The 16,607-nt window shown below is 42.0% G+C and overlaps 1 protein-coding gene across 1 annotated transcript in view; it reads right to left on the bottom strand.

The window, feature by feature from the left end:
• LOC139351284 (receptor-type tyrosine-protein phosphatase delta-like) overlaps positions 1 to 8,741 on the bottom strand; it is a 349,795-nt gene extending 341,054 nt beyond the window's left edge. Inside the window, exons 1-3 of the mRNA XM_070993096.1 lie at positions 8,485 to 8,741; positions 8,197 to 8,309; positions 8,011 to 8,046 (exon numbers count right to left, since the gene is read on the bottom strand). The gene's annotated coding sequence lies outside the window, so the exon portion shown is untranslated. The remainder of the gene's footprint in view (positions 1 to 8,010; positions 8,047 to 8,196; positions 8,310 to 8,484) is intronic.
• Positions 8,742 to 16,607: the final 7,866 nt, after the last annotated feature.

Below are 16,607 nucleotides of genomic sequence, written 5' to 3'. Positions count from 1 at the left end.
ATGACAGATAATTAAGATCCTCAACCAGCTGCAGTATCGCTATGAGGTGATTCACATCGTTTGAGAAACTGCATCGTGATGTGAAAAGAGAAAAAGCTGATGAATACACAGAAATTGTATCATCAGAAAAGACAACACTTCAGCCTCAACCTGTTTTGATATTTTAAGAACCACTGGGGTGTCAGGGCTGAGTGAGTTTCCGTGGCAGCCCACCTAAAAAAAAAAAAAGAAAAAGTTGACATGCCAGACAGAAGAAAGGATGGGTTTTGACAGATCCCAGCCTTCTTTCATTGGAACATATTGAAGGGGAAAACAAAGGGAGGAAGAGGAGGATAAGGGAAGGGGGTGGCTTCAAAGTGGGTGATGGTGCTGCAGAGCCAAGAAGTGGTGAGAAAACACACATCAACTTGCATGGATACACATGAGACCTGGTATCACAAGCCAGGACACATAACCAGGCTTGTGCATGAACAGAGGGAGGGTGTTTTTGTGTGAGGGGAAGATGAAGCAGGTTGGGTAGCATGAAGAGATGCAATTCCCCGCCCCGCCACCCCACCACCCCCCACCCTTTGGCGAGCCTGTACTTCTTGGTACCATTTGTTTGTCATCTTAAACTGGCAGAGAGCTCAAGAAGCCAGGGTCTTACATAAACCCTACCCAGTATGGATCTGTGCTGGGGAACTGATCCCTCCCAAAACCCTCATTGTTATTCTCTCGTGATGCTGAGGGATCTGCCGAGCACCCACAGCCAAACCTACAGCAGGGCTGAGTGGGAGGTGGGGGTGTTGTGTTTACATGTGTGCTCTGTCAGGGGACTGAGCTAACTGCACACACAGGATTATATACGGACCACAACTTCCCAAGCTTGCACTGTTAACATTTTCCTCAGTTCATCTGCATTATTTTTTTATTTTCATGTCTCTGTCATGTCCGTTTCCTCCATGCCAGATTTATTCATAAATAGCTCCACAGACCAAAAAAAGAGCCACGGATCCTGTTCATTAATCCTTCCAGGTCTGTTACACTGCAGACTTTATGCCATCATAACCATTTAAAAGACTCCACGAGACAGGTCTTCTTTGTCAAATTGAATTTCCACTCTGTAGAATAACTCCCCTATCACCGACTGCTAGATATTCATCAAGGGCGAGGGGGAGGGGGGATTTCAAAATGTACAGTATAATCGACTCTCGCACACTTCCAGAGGTGTCCACTCTCTCCTATGTGTAGATCCTATGTATAGAGACAATGCCCTATCTCCCAGCCTGAGAGCCTGTCAGGGGTCCAAGGTGGGGCCTGATCAAAAAGTGTCTTCTTTCAGTCTGATCAAAGACAATGAGGCCTCTGGGTCCTGTGAAATCCATGCTACGCACTCTTAACCTCAGTATTTACAGTGCAGAGCTCAGCTCCATTCAATGAAATATGCATAAAGCATCAATCGCCTTATCTCTTTCGATAACCTCCACTGGTTATGCATATTAATTTTCTCATGATCCTTGGGAAATGCACACACAGATTTTAAATATCTATTTAGTCAAGTTTGGAAGTGAGATTCAGCGGATCTCTACATTTGCTGTGCCACTGCGTATAGTATTTTCAAATGACAGTGAGACTACTTTAGTTTGCTGTGAAATACTATTAATAAATTATATGCTGTGGATACTAGCTTCACTGATCCTACCACAATAGTTGGACTATTTCATATTCGATATGAAGAAGCTCTTTTTAATCTTACGGGACTCTTAGAGATTCTTTCTATAAAACAAAATAAAGAGTTTTTGAAAACTAAACCCTTTTTTAAATACAACTTTTAAAACTTGTCTAATTCCCTCACAGTCCAACGTGTTTGCTCTATTCTCCCCTGCAAAATAAAACCGTGGAGCCCATCATGGTGTGGAAAGGAAACAGTGTTCACGGTGACCTCCAAGTGACTGCTGGAAGGGCTTTAAGGTATGAATATAAACATAATAGTGTCTCTAAGGCAGCTGGGAAAACACACATTGCTGCATCCACAGGTAAAACTAAGCTAAGGCTTCATCAAAATATTCTTGTAAGGAACATTTGTGCCAGCCTTTGTTTTTTATCATTACCAGCCTGAAAGGACAGTAGAAGAGTAAGGCTTTGCATCACTGTTAAAAAAGAGATGGGAAAGTGTCTTGAATTATAAGCATGCCTGGGATGAAAACCGAGACAATGAATGTTATCTCGAGGTCAGAGGCGGCTGATCTGGCAAAGAATACAACAAACTGCCACTCGAGTTCACTTTCCTCTTCTGCTACTTTCTTTTTTGTTTTGTTTTTTTCAAACGCTTTGATTCGCTCTACCCTTTCCCATGGTGGAAGTCCCTTGGATAGCAACCGAGTAGGTCTAATTGATTTCTCTTGTTCATGTCGGTTAGAGGTAGCAGCATCGAACTGTGCAGAGTACCCTGGCTCCAGCTTGCCTGCATTATTCCTTTCTGTTTTCTCCTTTGCCTTCATATCCCAGTAGACTATGATGCCAATACTCAACATACCAGTGCCCTCTGAAATCTTTCTGGGCGCCAGATAGCAGAGGAATGCCACAGCAAGAGCATGTATGGAGATAAAATAGCCACACCATGGTGCATGTGGCTTACAAGAAGGTCAAGATGTACGATCATGCTGTCATTGGCTCCCTAAAAATGGACCTAGTCATTACCTAAGATAGCACCTATACCATCAAAAAGATGAACTAGCAGTGAGCTAACATGCAAGGGGTTAAGATCATACCATGAATGCCTGCACAGCCTTCTGCAATCCAGTGTAATAGTCCTGCAATAAAGACCACAGCACTTTTGCAGCCAATGAATATTCATATTTCTTTTAATTCAACTTTATAAACACTAAAAAGCAGTAGATACTGTTGCTGTTGGAGCGGTTTGTGCAGATGTTCATGATAGTGTGTCCAGCCCAGTGTACTCAGTTATTAGTTCAGGCAGGGATTCTGACTCAGGGCAGCACATCCATAACATTCTCCTCCTGTCTTCGTCTTTTGTCAGTATCCATCAGTTTTGTGAGTTCCTGTCATGTTAGAGTGGAGGGGGTTTTTTTTGCCGTTGTTTTTCTCCCCAAGTTCAGCTGCACAGTACGGACCCAGGTTTTCTTGAGGCAATAACAATACAGTGAGTTGAACAGAGAGCTAAAGCATCCGCCACAGCCTTCGCCGCTGAGGGTTTGAAATCATGCATCGCTGAACTAGGGTTAGATCTCCTGCTACTGTGAGAGAGAAGTTCGGTGATGGGAAATGAAGGAGTTGTATAGAGCACAGCCATATGTTTGGTCACTTCGTCGTGGGTGCAGGGTAAAGACAGCCAAGCATGAAAAGGAATGCACAAATAAAATGAACAATTTCTCTTCAATACAACCACCATCAGCCACCGTCCATGCTAATGTACAGTACACTCAGCAAAGGCTACCACACAGCCGACCAACGTCCTGTGATTCATTCAAATGTCACAGCAACACATTCACGTATTACTGGATTCCATTTGTCTAGGTTAAATGTGGGTGCATTTGCCCCGCAGCATTGCTCTGAACACCACGCGGTTCGAAACTGACAGCAATTTAAACCACACAACTGCCAATCGTGAACTATTCTGACACTTGCTCACAGGTGAATTTCTTTCACTGCATCGCCAGTGATGCAAGGAAGGCCAGGAAACCTTGTTGACTGTTTACAAGGAGACAAGATGCTCCCGATGAAATGATATGATCAAACTGACATCATATTTGCCGCCAGACATGTACAGTACAGTAATACAGCTGCTGAGGGCGAGCTGTGCCTCAGATGAGATGCATGAAGAGGATTATGGTCTCTCTTATTCTTGAAATCTTTATTTTCACCCTGATATCAAAATATATCATTTTAACAGCGAAACGCATTAGATTTGCTGTAAACTTAAGCCAACAGCCACATTTACTCACTTTACAGCAAAATTATGTTACTTTTGAAAGAGAAATTCAAACATTGGTTACACTCAGCATTTGGTGGCTAGTGTTAGCTGATGTTAGCAAACTTTAGATATCGCTGTGTGACAATACGAGTCAGCTCACTGACTTATATTGTAGCATTTACCATCATACCACAACAGCCACTCAGGGCCACCGTTTAGCAAAAGTCACACCATCTTCCTTTAAATTACTACAGAAAAGGAAATCCTGCTCAGACATGCACCTTTAAAAACACTACAGTCCATCAGCGACAATAGCTGATGCTTGTTTAGCCGACAGAAACGGCATACCACGCAATTTAACGTGCTAATTTTACATTTTTGCGAACTGATTGATTCAACTCGCATGCATTTGTCAAGGCTTTCTGTCTGTCTGATTCACCTCTCTTTCAAGGCTCGTAGTCGTGTTGATACTCAGCTATAAGGTGACAAAAAAAAAGCACATCTGAGCTGTGATAATCTGCAGTCTTTATATTCACGTATTACTGATTTAAGTCTGTTAATTGGACAACACAAGCCTGTGCAGCCTGCAATGGTTCACCTTCCCACTGTATCACATACATCAGGCTTAATAGCACTGATGTCTCCTGCAGAAGGCAAAAGTCGTTGTTTAACAATTTAATGAGCCTCTGATTTATGACTGGAGCCATGTGCCTGATAAATAAACAGCTCAGGTGAGAGGGGTTTCATTTCACATAGCATTTTCTAATCAACAGCTGAGAAAAAGACATTACGTTTAGGTTTGTGTTTGTGTGCATGGTCCTGTGTATGAATCTGTGTCTGCATACATATGTGTGGGCGTTGAAGTGAATTCAATTAGTCATTCATCTCTCGTTGTATACAGTTATATGCATGAAATGGCTGATTAGATGCACGTGCATGCATGAGGTCTCCAAACCTTTGGAGTGTGTATTGATACATCATCAAGGAAGCACGACAGGAAAACACACACATTGTCTTAAGATGAATATAAGAATGTGCCCCTTGAATACACACCTGTGCTATTGACATTTCGCACACGTGACTGGTTACATGTACGGTTATGTGACACGCATGCGGAGCGTTTCGTCTTGTCATACACTAACTTAGAATCGGAATGAGATGGTATTTTGTGCCATGTATCCAAGGGAGTCTTGGCTGCATGGGATGAGAAAGAGATGAGAAACTTTGGCAGCTAATGCATCAGCTCGCACAAAAATGAAGCCCGTCTCATCCAAGAGCATTAAGATGTGGATAAATAAATAAAACATTGCCACCATGAGAGGAGAGGCAATGTGACAGCGGGATTTTTTTTTTTTTTTCTGCTTTCATGTTGGCAGGTACAGACATTTTATTTTGGGATGAATCAAAATTTCCTGAAAACGCCTGCGTCAGGTGTATCTAATTATGTGACAGCGCGTCCTCATTATAAAACGGCCTCTGGGAGCCGGCTACTCGGCTTGCCGAGCCTTGGACCGCAATCAAGGTGTTCCTCGCGGTAAAACACAAGGATAATATAGCTGCTCCTCTCCCATATTTGCATTGCTTTCACCTTTTTTGCTGTGAATTGGGCAATGTTTGTTCTCTTGTAATACCATGCATCCTTTTATTGCTTGTAAGTCATGTGTATGAAAGCATAGAAGCTGTATGCAACATCCAACAAACGTGTATCTATACAGTAAGACTGAGAAATGTGCAACGCAAAAGAAAAGAACCAGCTATAAATTTATTAGCAGCTGTTAAGACAGCTCCTTGCCGTCTCAGCCATGCCCCGATTATGTCACCTGGATGAAGTTTATAAACCATAATTACAGCTTACTCCTGTTTCTCTCCTGGGAGGTGCAGCAGGCAGAAGAAGAAGTGTGCATGTCGTCAACACAGTCGCACTGGAGCAACCCCTGTTAAATTATAATTAATGTGAGAAAAAGATTCGCAGAAATGCAGCTATCTCGCTGGCCGTGGCTCTCGGGGTCACATGCCATAGCTTGTGCAACTGTGAGCAAGCAGACCTGTCTTCCCCGCTTACTACTTCTAGCCGTTGCTCAAATCCCATCCAGCAGTGATTGATGCGGGCCTGGTGAGTAGTTTTGGGACTATCACTCAAAGGGAAGACGGAGGGAAATTGCAGAATGTTGCCAGTTTATAAAATGGGAGCGCTGCTGGGTAAAGGACGGCAGGGGACATTCTTACCTGGGACTAATCCTTGAAAGCTTTCAAGACATTCACCGCCTGACAGCAAATGATTCAAATCCACTTTTGTGTGTCTTTACACACGGGGATAACTAGCCTAAAGAGCTGCTGTGTTTCAGCATTTCATCGTGTTGAAATTTATAGCGCGAGCAGTCGTCCGCTGGAATTAAAAAAAAAAGAGAGAGGATGTGTATTTGTCTCCTGTTGGATTTGTTTATTTTCGCATTAGTGCTGGCAGTGTTGTATTTATATGCTTATTGTTTATCATAAGTACACAATCAGATTGTGGATGATGTCCACAGTGCCTTTATATTCATTAGTACTTTGCAATTTGAAGCATTTGAAGAAACACACAACAGACAAACAGATAGATAGATAGATAGATAGATAGATAGATAGATAGATAGATAGATAGATAGATAGATAGATAGATAGATAGATAGATAGATAGATAGATAGATAGATAGATAGATAGAAAATTATGCCTAATAAACTCAGCATCAGCAAATCTCTTAACCCAGGGCGACATCAGTGAAGCAATGCTAAATCCAGCCTTAATCCCAGTCCAAAAAGGATAGCCCCATCTCAATAACTCTGATGGCACAGCACAAAACAGCTTAATATTGACACTCGGTGATTATCATAACTAGAAACTAGCTAAAGTGGATTACTGAGCCATGTGAGTGTGCACTTAGGTGTTAAATTTCTATAATGCCCTCATGTCAAAGTTTCCTGTCCTTGTGTGCTTCCCATTTAGTTCTTTTTGAAATGCAACAGTGGCCTATCTCTTGCACTGCCTCATGACTGGCAGACCGTAATGCTATTACCTCTCCTCAGTGGTCATGCTCACTTAGCCCTCTGTCACTCTGCACTAGCCAGGGAAGACACATCTCTCTGGCTGTGTGAGCTGTCCTTGCCCTCATTTGCGATTGCTTCTCCTCGGCTTGCTACAAAATATCGAGGCACACAAACTTTTCAGTTCATTATCTTGCCTTTTAGAGGCTTTCCACTTTTTTTCCCCCTCTGGGCTGCAAAGTATGACTGCAAATCACGGGTAATTGGCTATATATGAATCACTTGTCAGTAGTGGTCTGACAAATACTTTTTAACACAGAGAAAGGGTTGTGTAAATCATGGAATTTGGTAACTTCCAAATATAGGTGGCAGTGATGGAGGGGGATTAAAAAAAAAAAAAAAACCTGGCCCTCTGCTGACACACTACTGCGCATGAGCCACTGTCAATCACCAGTCAAACCTGACATCAAAGCCTGTCAGATAACAGCAGCAAAATGGGTAAACTAGGTGACTCACAGCCCACCCACTGTCTCCATCACCTGAGTCAGGAGCCCTTGCGCACGCACGCGCGCGCGCACACACACATGCATGTATTCAAAGAAGACAAACCGCCTCAGTCATCAAGACCAAACATTTCACCAAACTTTCTCAACGTGTCCTGAAACTAACACACAGAATAACCCACAGCGGGTAATTGGTGCGTGCGTGCTTGCGCATCCTCCAATATTTGAAAGCGGGGCAGATCACCGTGCGGGGCAAAGATGGCTCTGCGCTGTGAGCACAGTATGTGTTATAAACGATGACGCTCAAACAATTCTGTAAATATCTCGCCACCATCTGGAATGCAACGGCGAGCAGCAGATCGGTGCACGGTGTGCGCGACATTATCCATAGCGCTGCTTCAAGATATGCAAGAAATGTGCGCCCTGGGCACCTACTCACATCGCGGCACGACACGGAACTTAAGTCGACACGGAGCCAACACTTAATTCCACACATAGAAACATGTCGAGCTGCTTTCAACTGCAAATCACACAATTAGAAGATGCAGGGGGAAAAAAGTCTATACTACTTACTATGTACCCAGGCGGTAGAATGCAAAGCCCCGGTAACTGTAATTAAAATAGAAGAATGGGAAAATGAAGGATACGCTTGCTTATTTTGTTTTCCACAAAAATAAAGTCAGTAGGTGGTAAATAGAAGGTAAATAGCTGCATGCAGTCTAAATCGTGAAGGTTTTGCACATGAAGATGTCCACTCACCGGAGCTGTCCGAGTAAATTCCTTAGGAAATTCCAGAGGAGTCCCTTCTTTCTTCTCTCAAAGTCAGAAAACAGCAATGCTTTTCTTATTCCAAAAACAGGCCCCGGGTTGAACTGAAAGAGAGAAGACACCAAACAGCCACAACAAATTCCATTAGAACCGGGAGTCCCCCCACCACCACCAACACCAACACCACCACCCAAAAAGTGTTGACATAACATCTGTGAAGAGCAGCAAACAAAAAAAAAAGGCAACTCGTGCTAAACTGGCGGAATGGACAGATGGTACCTGCTCTCTTTATCACTGTCGACAAAGACAATGAGAGCGGCAATAAGACGGGCAGAAAACTGAGAGAGCTGAGCTTTTCTTAGGAAACGCAGCCCCAGCGTGCTGTCAGATTACACCAGCACACATACACACACACACTAAGGCACACACACTCACTCACATACACACTGCTCCCGGCGACGGTTGGAGAGAGAGGGAGGAGAGGAAGAGACCGGAGACGGCAGGGATGCTGCGCTCTGAGCTGCGCTTCGCCGTCCGGCCGCTTGGGGGCCAGCAAGAGGAGCGGCTCACACTGGAAGTGTCCCTTCATTCGAATTTAACAGCTGAATTGTCCTTCAAAGAGGCGCTGAAGGCCGGCACGCTCATTATGATTTATTTTTTTAAAACAATCTTAATATTCATGTTTAAAAAAATCATCTGCTATCACTACAGTTGTTACCATTATCATTATTTATTGCTGTCTGCACCTGGCAGCTTGCACGCTGTGGCAGCTCCATTCAAATCGAAAGCCCCTACAGCCAAAGTCACACAGTGGTGGAGTTAAACTAATCAGAATTATCCAGGTGATGAGCTTAAGCACAAATTTCAAGTGCTTTTATTGTATTTTACTTCAGTATATCCATTTAACTTTCAACTTCTTCTTCACGACTATTCAGATGCACGTTCTGTACTTTTTATGCCACTACATTCGCTTTATAGTGACAAATACAATATCTACAAAAGATGGTTATAAATTAAACAAGGCCACTCTTTATAAAATGTTTAAACCACTTCCACCAACTGCAACTGTAAAATCCTGCACGCACCTGAATGCATCAGTTTTAATTATCCAATACTTTTACGAAACCAATTCCAGAGCTTGTAATGGAGTTTGTCATCTTGCAGTATTGCTGCTTAAGTGAAAGATGCTTCCTCCAACAGTGGAGTGACGTTCAAGAACGAAAGCCTCCATTCATTTTACCATAGCAGCAATTCTGTGGTCATGTTTATAAGAGCAAACAGGGTCAAGAGAGGGAAAACTACCTGGCACTCAGTGGTGATGTTACTTGTCATCGTAGGAAAAGCAGAGGTTTAACTAGGAACACAGTTCCAGTGTACACAGCTCAACTAAATGGTATGCAGCCATCTTTAATAGTATTAATTGCACCTGTGGGTGTGACATGTTGAAATGCCTGCTGTGAAAAAGGGATGTTGCACCGCCTCCCTGTTTCTGCATGTGATGTTTTTGCATAGTGGTTTATGTCTGTTATAAGCTGAGTCAACGCTGTGGGACGTTTTAACGTCTATGTTGTGGCATCTTGCTAATTCATGCAATTTGTACAGCTGCGTGTTTCGTAAACTGGATTACTGTACGTCTGCTCGTCGTTCATACTGGTTTGAAAAAGTGAAGCCTCCCCCCAAAAAAAGTGAGACTCTGGTTTTGGAGTTTGCTTGAGGTGAAAATTCATGCAGTATAGGCATTTTTCACAGAGGACGTTTTGACATGTCACAGTAGGGAAAGTGCAGGTGTAAATTAAAAGAAAAAAAAAGGTTGGCTGAGTTCCATTTAGCTGCTTGAGTTTGAGGGTCCTGCGATCGTGCGTGCTGGCTCACTGTCACACTGGGACACTTGAATAGAATCATCCCGATGATTGTTAATGTTATTGGTAACGCCTGAGCTTTTTCTATAACAAGTCATAATGTCTCCTGTTTGTATTGCAGTTATTATGACCACAGGCAGGTGTGACGCTGCTCATTCGCCTTGTATGTCGATTCCAAATGCTTCTAATGCGAGCATTTGCCGCAGGAGTTGTTTGAGAAGTTTCGAAGGACGTGGGTACGTTGCATTCAAACTGGGTCACCAGTGGAATCCGCTCTAATTTATGTGAGTCCGAGCCAACGACCGCTGTCCTCTGTGAATGAGCAAACTACAAACTGTTGAGAGGCAGGGATTGTTTCATAAACACAGGTGTGCCCTTGAGTATTCCTCCACATCCATACAGTTAGCAAGGACTGGAGACGAGACAAGTGTGTTGTGGACATAAAGTACAGGCAGAATTTAGGTACATCAATGCCAGATATTGAATGTGGAGGAAAAAACAGCTTTGATAGTCTTTAAGTTGGATGAGTTTATAATTGAGCTTGCACAATCAGTTTAATGGGAATATATATTTATGAGTGTGATTTTGGCATAAAACAGACTATAATAATAATAATAATAATAACATTTTTAAAATTCAAAAATTAGCAACCAAGGAACCTCTGAAAGGGATTGAAAGCATTCATCACAGAAATGACAGTTACAGGTGGCTGTTTTAGTTCTATTAGACGTTTTGAAGGATAGAATTAATCACCTTATTTGATAACAGATACCTGAAAAATCTATACCTCGAGTGTTGAGGTGTTTGGAACAAAATACACTTACAGATGTGATTTGTGAGATGAGTTGGAGAGAAGTTGATGAGCAAAAACTGATGAGGGGAAATTGTCCAGTATTCCAGGAGTCTTTTCCAGCAGAGTATGCTCATTATAAGACAGACATGGCTTCATCATCAGCTGTGTGTGGTCACATGGACTGTGGAAGTCACAAACAGGGATCTTGAGCTGCTTATTGGGCCGTTGGTGGGCTTCGCAGGTGTACAGTTTTCAAACTATTTGCAGGACAGTTGTTGGAACATGCTTGTGTGGACACATATGTCTAATGTCTGGCATCTTATTGTTGGCAACCTTCAGAGGTTTCACACAGCTACCAGGAGGGTCATGGAGCCTTCGTGTGCTTGCCTATTGGTGGTCTGGGACACTTTTTTCTCACCACTTGCAAAAGCTAACTTATTCCCTCTGCTTCCAATCTTTATGCTCAGCTAAGCTAACCATCTGCTGGTTTCACATTTAACATATAGATACAAAAGCAGTATCAATCCTTTCATCAGACTATCGGCAAGAAAGAGCGAATTTCCCAACATGTCAAACTATTACTGTGATGTAATAACATGGCATTTACTTTGGTGCCAGTTCCAGGCCAAATATTCTTCTTTGCCTTCCTGGTGGTATCTGAAAGACAAGCAATATTTTCTCTCCAGTTTCCTTCCTTTCAGCACTGATGGCAGGCATTCTCAACAACCCGCTAGTATAAATACAGACTATTATTCTTCTCAGTCTTTGCTCTGAATAAAAACTTAAGATCTCATCAGTTTATGTAATTATTCTAACTTAGCAAACAGCGCTGTAGACGCTGTCAGTATGTGTGGAGCACATTGTAAAACGATAAACCTTTCTTATTCCGTGTGGACTATTTTCAGGTAGATAAACTCACACCTTTAAAACTTGAAGTACCCATCCAGGATATCAGAGAATGCTAAGAAATGCAGTGTGAGCACAATGTGGAAACATTCTCAGGTGACAGAGAGGAGATAATGTCAACTTGCTCATTGAAAACTAACATTTACTGAACATTACTGTAACTCACGTACTCTGCACATGACACGCCAGGTAAGGACTGCATTTGAGTCAGTTCAAATAAATATTTGGTGCTGACGAGTGGGAGCTTTGTGCAGCAGGGCGAACAGTTGGGTTTCCATTAATGTTGCACAGAGCTCCATTCATACCATAATTGTGCTGTTTTGGGGCAGCCCTTGAGCTCAGGAGCAGCTGTCCATTGAGAGAGTCCCTGTAGGGAAATGAGATACTGAACACCAGGCAGTGCTTCCCTTATGATAAATATGATTGTGGGGATAATACAGGTCTCCCCGACACCATCACAGGACTGAAATCCTCCGTTCATCATCATCTGTACAGCTACCTGGAGATGCCTTGAATTGGTCTGTCTGCACACGACTGTTGACTTTTAGTGTGTTCTTGGTGTGCACAGGAGGAGTATAACCATCCTTTTGTTAATATGAGTACTTTCTGTCCGCCTGTTGTTACAGACTGAGCCTGCATACTCCAAGACCACGGGTAAGGGGACATGGCACCGAAGAGACTTGAATAATAAGGATTCAAGAAGCATCACCTGAGGGTCCAACTCATGTTGAATAGCATAAAATCAAGTAAGTATAATCGTTTTTTCTCCCCTTTTTTGATTGGTGGCAGTTTACAACAAGCACCTCTCTACGACCCAGCCATCTCACACACTGTCCTTCCTGTCTGGATGTTGGTAACTGATAAACAGGTGCTTAAAGGAAAACTTAGCTGAGTTAACTTACTGTGGAGCAATTTGTGTTGGAGGAGGAGCTGAAATCCTCAAATGCGATCCTGGAGCCAAGCTGTTTGAAGCAGTCTGTCTGTTTGAAGGCTTTTTCTTTTCTTTTTTTTCTTTAATCGTCTGAACAGTTCACCCTGTAAGCAAAATATAGAGGATAAAGAAGATGATTAAAAATGGATTCAAAGCGGGGTCAGTTTCAGGCGCTTGTAGGTTTTCATAACCACTGACCATCCAGTTTTCCTCTTAGAAAAGGGAATAATTTCAGGGAGTTTAAAGGCTGCCATTTGAACTGAGTTGTAGTACTTTCCCAGGCTGCTTGGGCAGAGTTTGGGCCGATAATAAAAAGACTAACTGTTAAGTATTACTTTCAACTTTAGAATAACATTGGAATTACATCATTATGTCTCTGTCTTGCCTCATCGTACTCACACACACTGCTGCCAATAGAATCTTTCTGTCCGGAGTTGATGTGGTGTCTTAGACATACTTTATGTCTCCACAATTAGAGTGCGCATGGGCATATATATGTTTCTGGTGTGCACAGTACTTGTGAAAGCGATCAGCAGTATATCTCCGAGACTGAGAGTGAGGAGGGCAGGCAAGCAAATCGATGTTAATCAGCTTCATTCCTTATTTAATTTATGTCTACAGATCTTGTCAAGTTAGTTTCATTTGTAACATGGTGTTACACCCTTTGTCCTATCAAGTTTTTTGCATTTCATAAAAATGTTGAAATGTAAAGCTTGTTGTGGTGTTAATATGAGACTGGTATGTATCACTTGTCACAGTGTCAGATCATCCGTTCGCGTAGGGCTGTAACCTTTGTATCCATTGTCCAAGGTTGTGCTCTCCATGCAGGAGAGCTGCATTACAAAAGTGCTCTTGACCTTTTAGGGATGTGTCTTGACTTGCAAACATTTCATTACCTGAGTTCTGCAAGAGCCCTGGAGTCACCTGTTGATTGACTATTGTGTGATTTTCACTTTTCAGCATTTGCAGTGAGTTGATGTCATTGAGTGGCAAAAAATATACATATATTACACACATCATACTGTGCTAATATATTTTGCATACAGGGACTAAAAAATTCAAAACCTGCTTTGCATGCACTGCAGGAGATACAGACACTGCACAGCTCACTGAGCTTTTACAATGTCCACATAACTTCATGCTTATATATAGAATTTCTTGTTCTGCAAGCACATTTTGTTCCATAGATTCATTTGACCTTTGAAAAAGTGCTATATAAATAAAACTTTACTTACTGTGTTGAGGATTAATAAATTAGCATTGGTGCACCTTTATGTTCTCACCTGAAAATTATATATATATATATTTTTTTTCACAAATTATTTTTGTTTCAGATTAAAGCTCCCACATTATTAGTAGATTTTAGTCATCATAATCAGTGTAACTTCCTTACCATACAGATCGACTGTGTGTGTAACCACAAACAAAATGACGCTGATGGCATGATACTGAAATGCTAATGAACCCCAGTGAGGATGAACTAAATGGGATTCCACAATTTAAGCATTATTGTGACTCAGAGTTAGATTCGGCAAAAATATATAGCTGGAATCCTGCCAAGTATGCAATATAAATAAAAGTGAGTGGGTGATGCTGTGCTCAGTGCTTTGTATCTGATATTCACTTTGGTTCACACAGAAGGAAGGTGATATTTATGAGTCATTGTATTATTCTGGGAGACTGGAATTATTTGAAACGTTCTCATGCTCATACCCGTTTTAAGAGGCACAGTTCTGTGACTCCGTCCTCTTGTGATCGCTGCTGGATTATAGGACAAAGCAGATTTACATATTTCCCTGTTCCGTGCGTTCATTTGACCATTTTCAATGTGCCGCTTTCCACTGTACAGTGTGCTTTGATTTATTCTGAATTCTTCTGACTATTTCTTGATGTGAACATTATGAGATGAGTGAATGTAGTGAGTGGACATTGGGAGGGGGGAAAGAAGAGATGAGGAAGTCCACTCACCTCTGTGATGGTATCGTTAGTGGTAGATTACATAGCTAAGCTCATGCTGGCCTTGCCTAAGGTAAGAATGATGAGAGAATCTGAGAGATCAGTTGGCAACATGCCATGCTGAAGCAACGGTATAAATCTCTCTATGTTTTTCCTCAGTTTTCACAAACAACATGTTCATTCCAACAAAAAATTTCACGCTGACAGCTGAGTTTGGGGGGCAAGCACCAATGTGAACTCGCCTGTCACAAGCAATTATATTGAACTGAAGTCCCCCAGTCCTCAGAGATCACATCTCCCAAGGCGCAGACTGAAAGTGATGGAGAACAGTGACAAAATCATTCAAAAGCACAGGTCCCTAAACTGGACCATCGGCTTCGTGGAGACCCGAACCAGAGCTATGCAGCCTCCGGTGCAACCATACAGTCATTATATCTTAGACAGGCTTTCAGTAACTTTAAGTCATTCACTGCTGTCTCAGGGTCGGCCTTGCACGCACATGTAGATATGATGAATTTTAACTATTCCTCACATCAAAAATAAAGATCCAAGAGCCTTAAAAAGCCCTCCAAGCATTCAAAGTATCAGCATAACTGCGTGCTTCTGTGCACTATCTATGTACGTATTTCTGTTATCATGACTTTAATGAGAAGTCTAGGAATACCTGCCAAAGTTGCAGCTTCTTTGTTGTCGGTCAATGACTAATCAGAGCCGGGAGTGTTTTAAAATATGACTGGATGGAGGGTAATCCATTACATTCTTTGTCAAGCTTTGGAGGTCATTGGTATAATAAGAGTCCTACATAGAAGTATACTAAAGGAGTGAGTCAGGACTGTGATAGATTGTATTTGGCGTGGTATATTGGAGACAGTCCTCTTAAAAATTCCTAATGGATCCCAGAAGAATTTCTACTCCAAGGACACTATATGGCAGAATATTCTTTGCCAGCCCAGTATGAGTCATGATAAACCTAGTGATATTGACTTCCGAAAGATATTGTCAGTTAAGCAGCAAATGAAACAAAGTTTCGCTGGAGGACTGCACAAATATACACCAATTAGATATCCAGAGTTTGGCTTGCTGTCACATATTGGAGGTTACTCCCCAATGCAGAGTATCCCTCTGACTCTTTGACTCATTAAGGGCTGCTTGATGAACGTCTAGAGAACATGCTCTCCCCTATATGGTTGAGAAGGGACAGAAAAAGGAAAAGTGCTCTCCAGCCCAGTTATTTTCTCATTCATGTGCACATTTAGAAGTCACAGTTGACCAAGCATTGTTGAAAGTGGCTTAATGAGATGGGATTACTCATATCCCTTGCCAGAAAATGTTTACATGCTGGGTAATCTGAGCCAAGCTGCACTGTGCAAGGAATTCCCAAACCCAGTGATTATATAAATCATATACCTTGTGCATCAATATAAGCATTGCTGAAAATTCTCATGCATGTGCACGGCCAATCAGGATCACCCTCCAGTCAATGTCTACTTTACATACAACCGTTGTTTCAGCAGCATTTAAATGACTGATTTCATCACTGCAGAACAGTCATTTAAAAACAATGATTCTGGATCAGAGCTAATTAATTATATTATTATATCAAATATATTATTAATATATGCAATACTGCTGTCTTTGAACACTTTTCACAATAATTAATTCATAACAGTGCAATATGACATACCACACTGTGCTATGGCATAGAACTATGACATTCAACTCTATATAAGTTGGGCCAGGGCAACATAACACTGGGAAAGTTGTGTAATTCTCAAGAAACACCCATTTGGGACATTCCACAGGTAAACAGGTTCATTGGTAACAGGTGATCGTATCGTATCCTTGCTTGTGATCGTATCACAAGCAAGGATTGAGCGAGGTTCACCACTTTGTGAAACACATGGGCACATTACTACATGGGCTCTGGAACACTTTGTACAATTGTTGTCTCTAAACA

Source organism: Chaetodon trifascialis, chromosome 23 (assembly GCF_039877785.1).
Source record: "Chaetodon trifascialis isolate fChaTrf1 chromosome 23, fChaTrf1.hap1, whole genome shotgun sequence".
In the NCBI taxonomy this organism is placed as follows: Eukaryota; Metazoa; Chordata; class Actinopteri; order Chaetodontiformes; family Chaetodontidae; genus Chaetodon; species Chaetodon trifascialis.
This window is presented reverse-complemented; position numbering and strand designations above follow the sequence as displayed.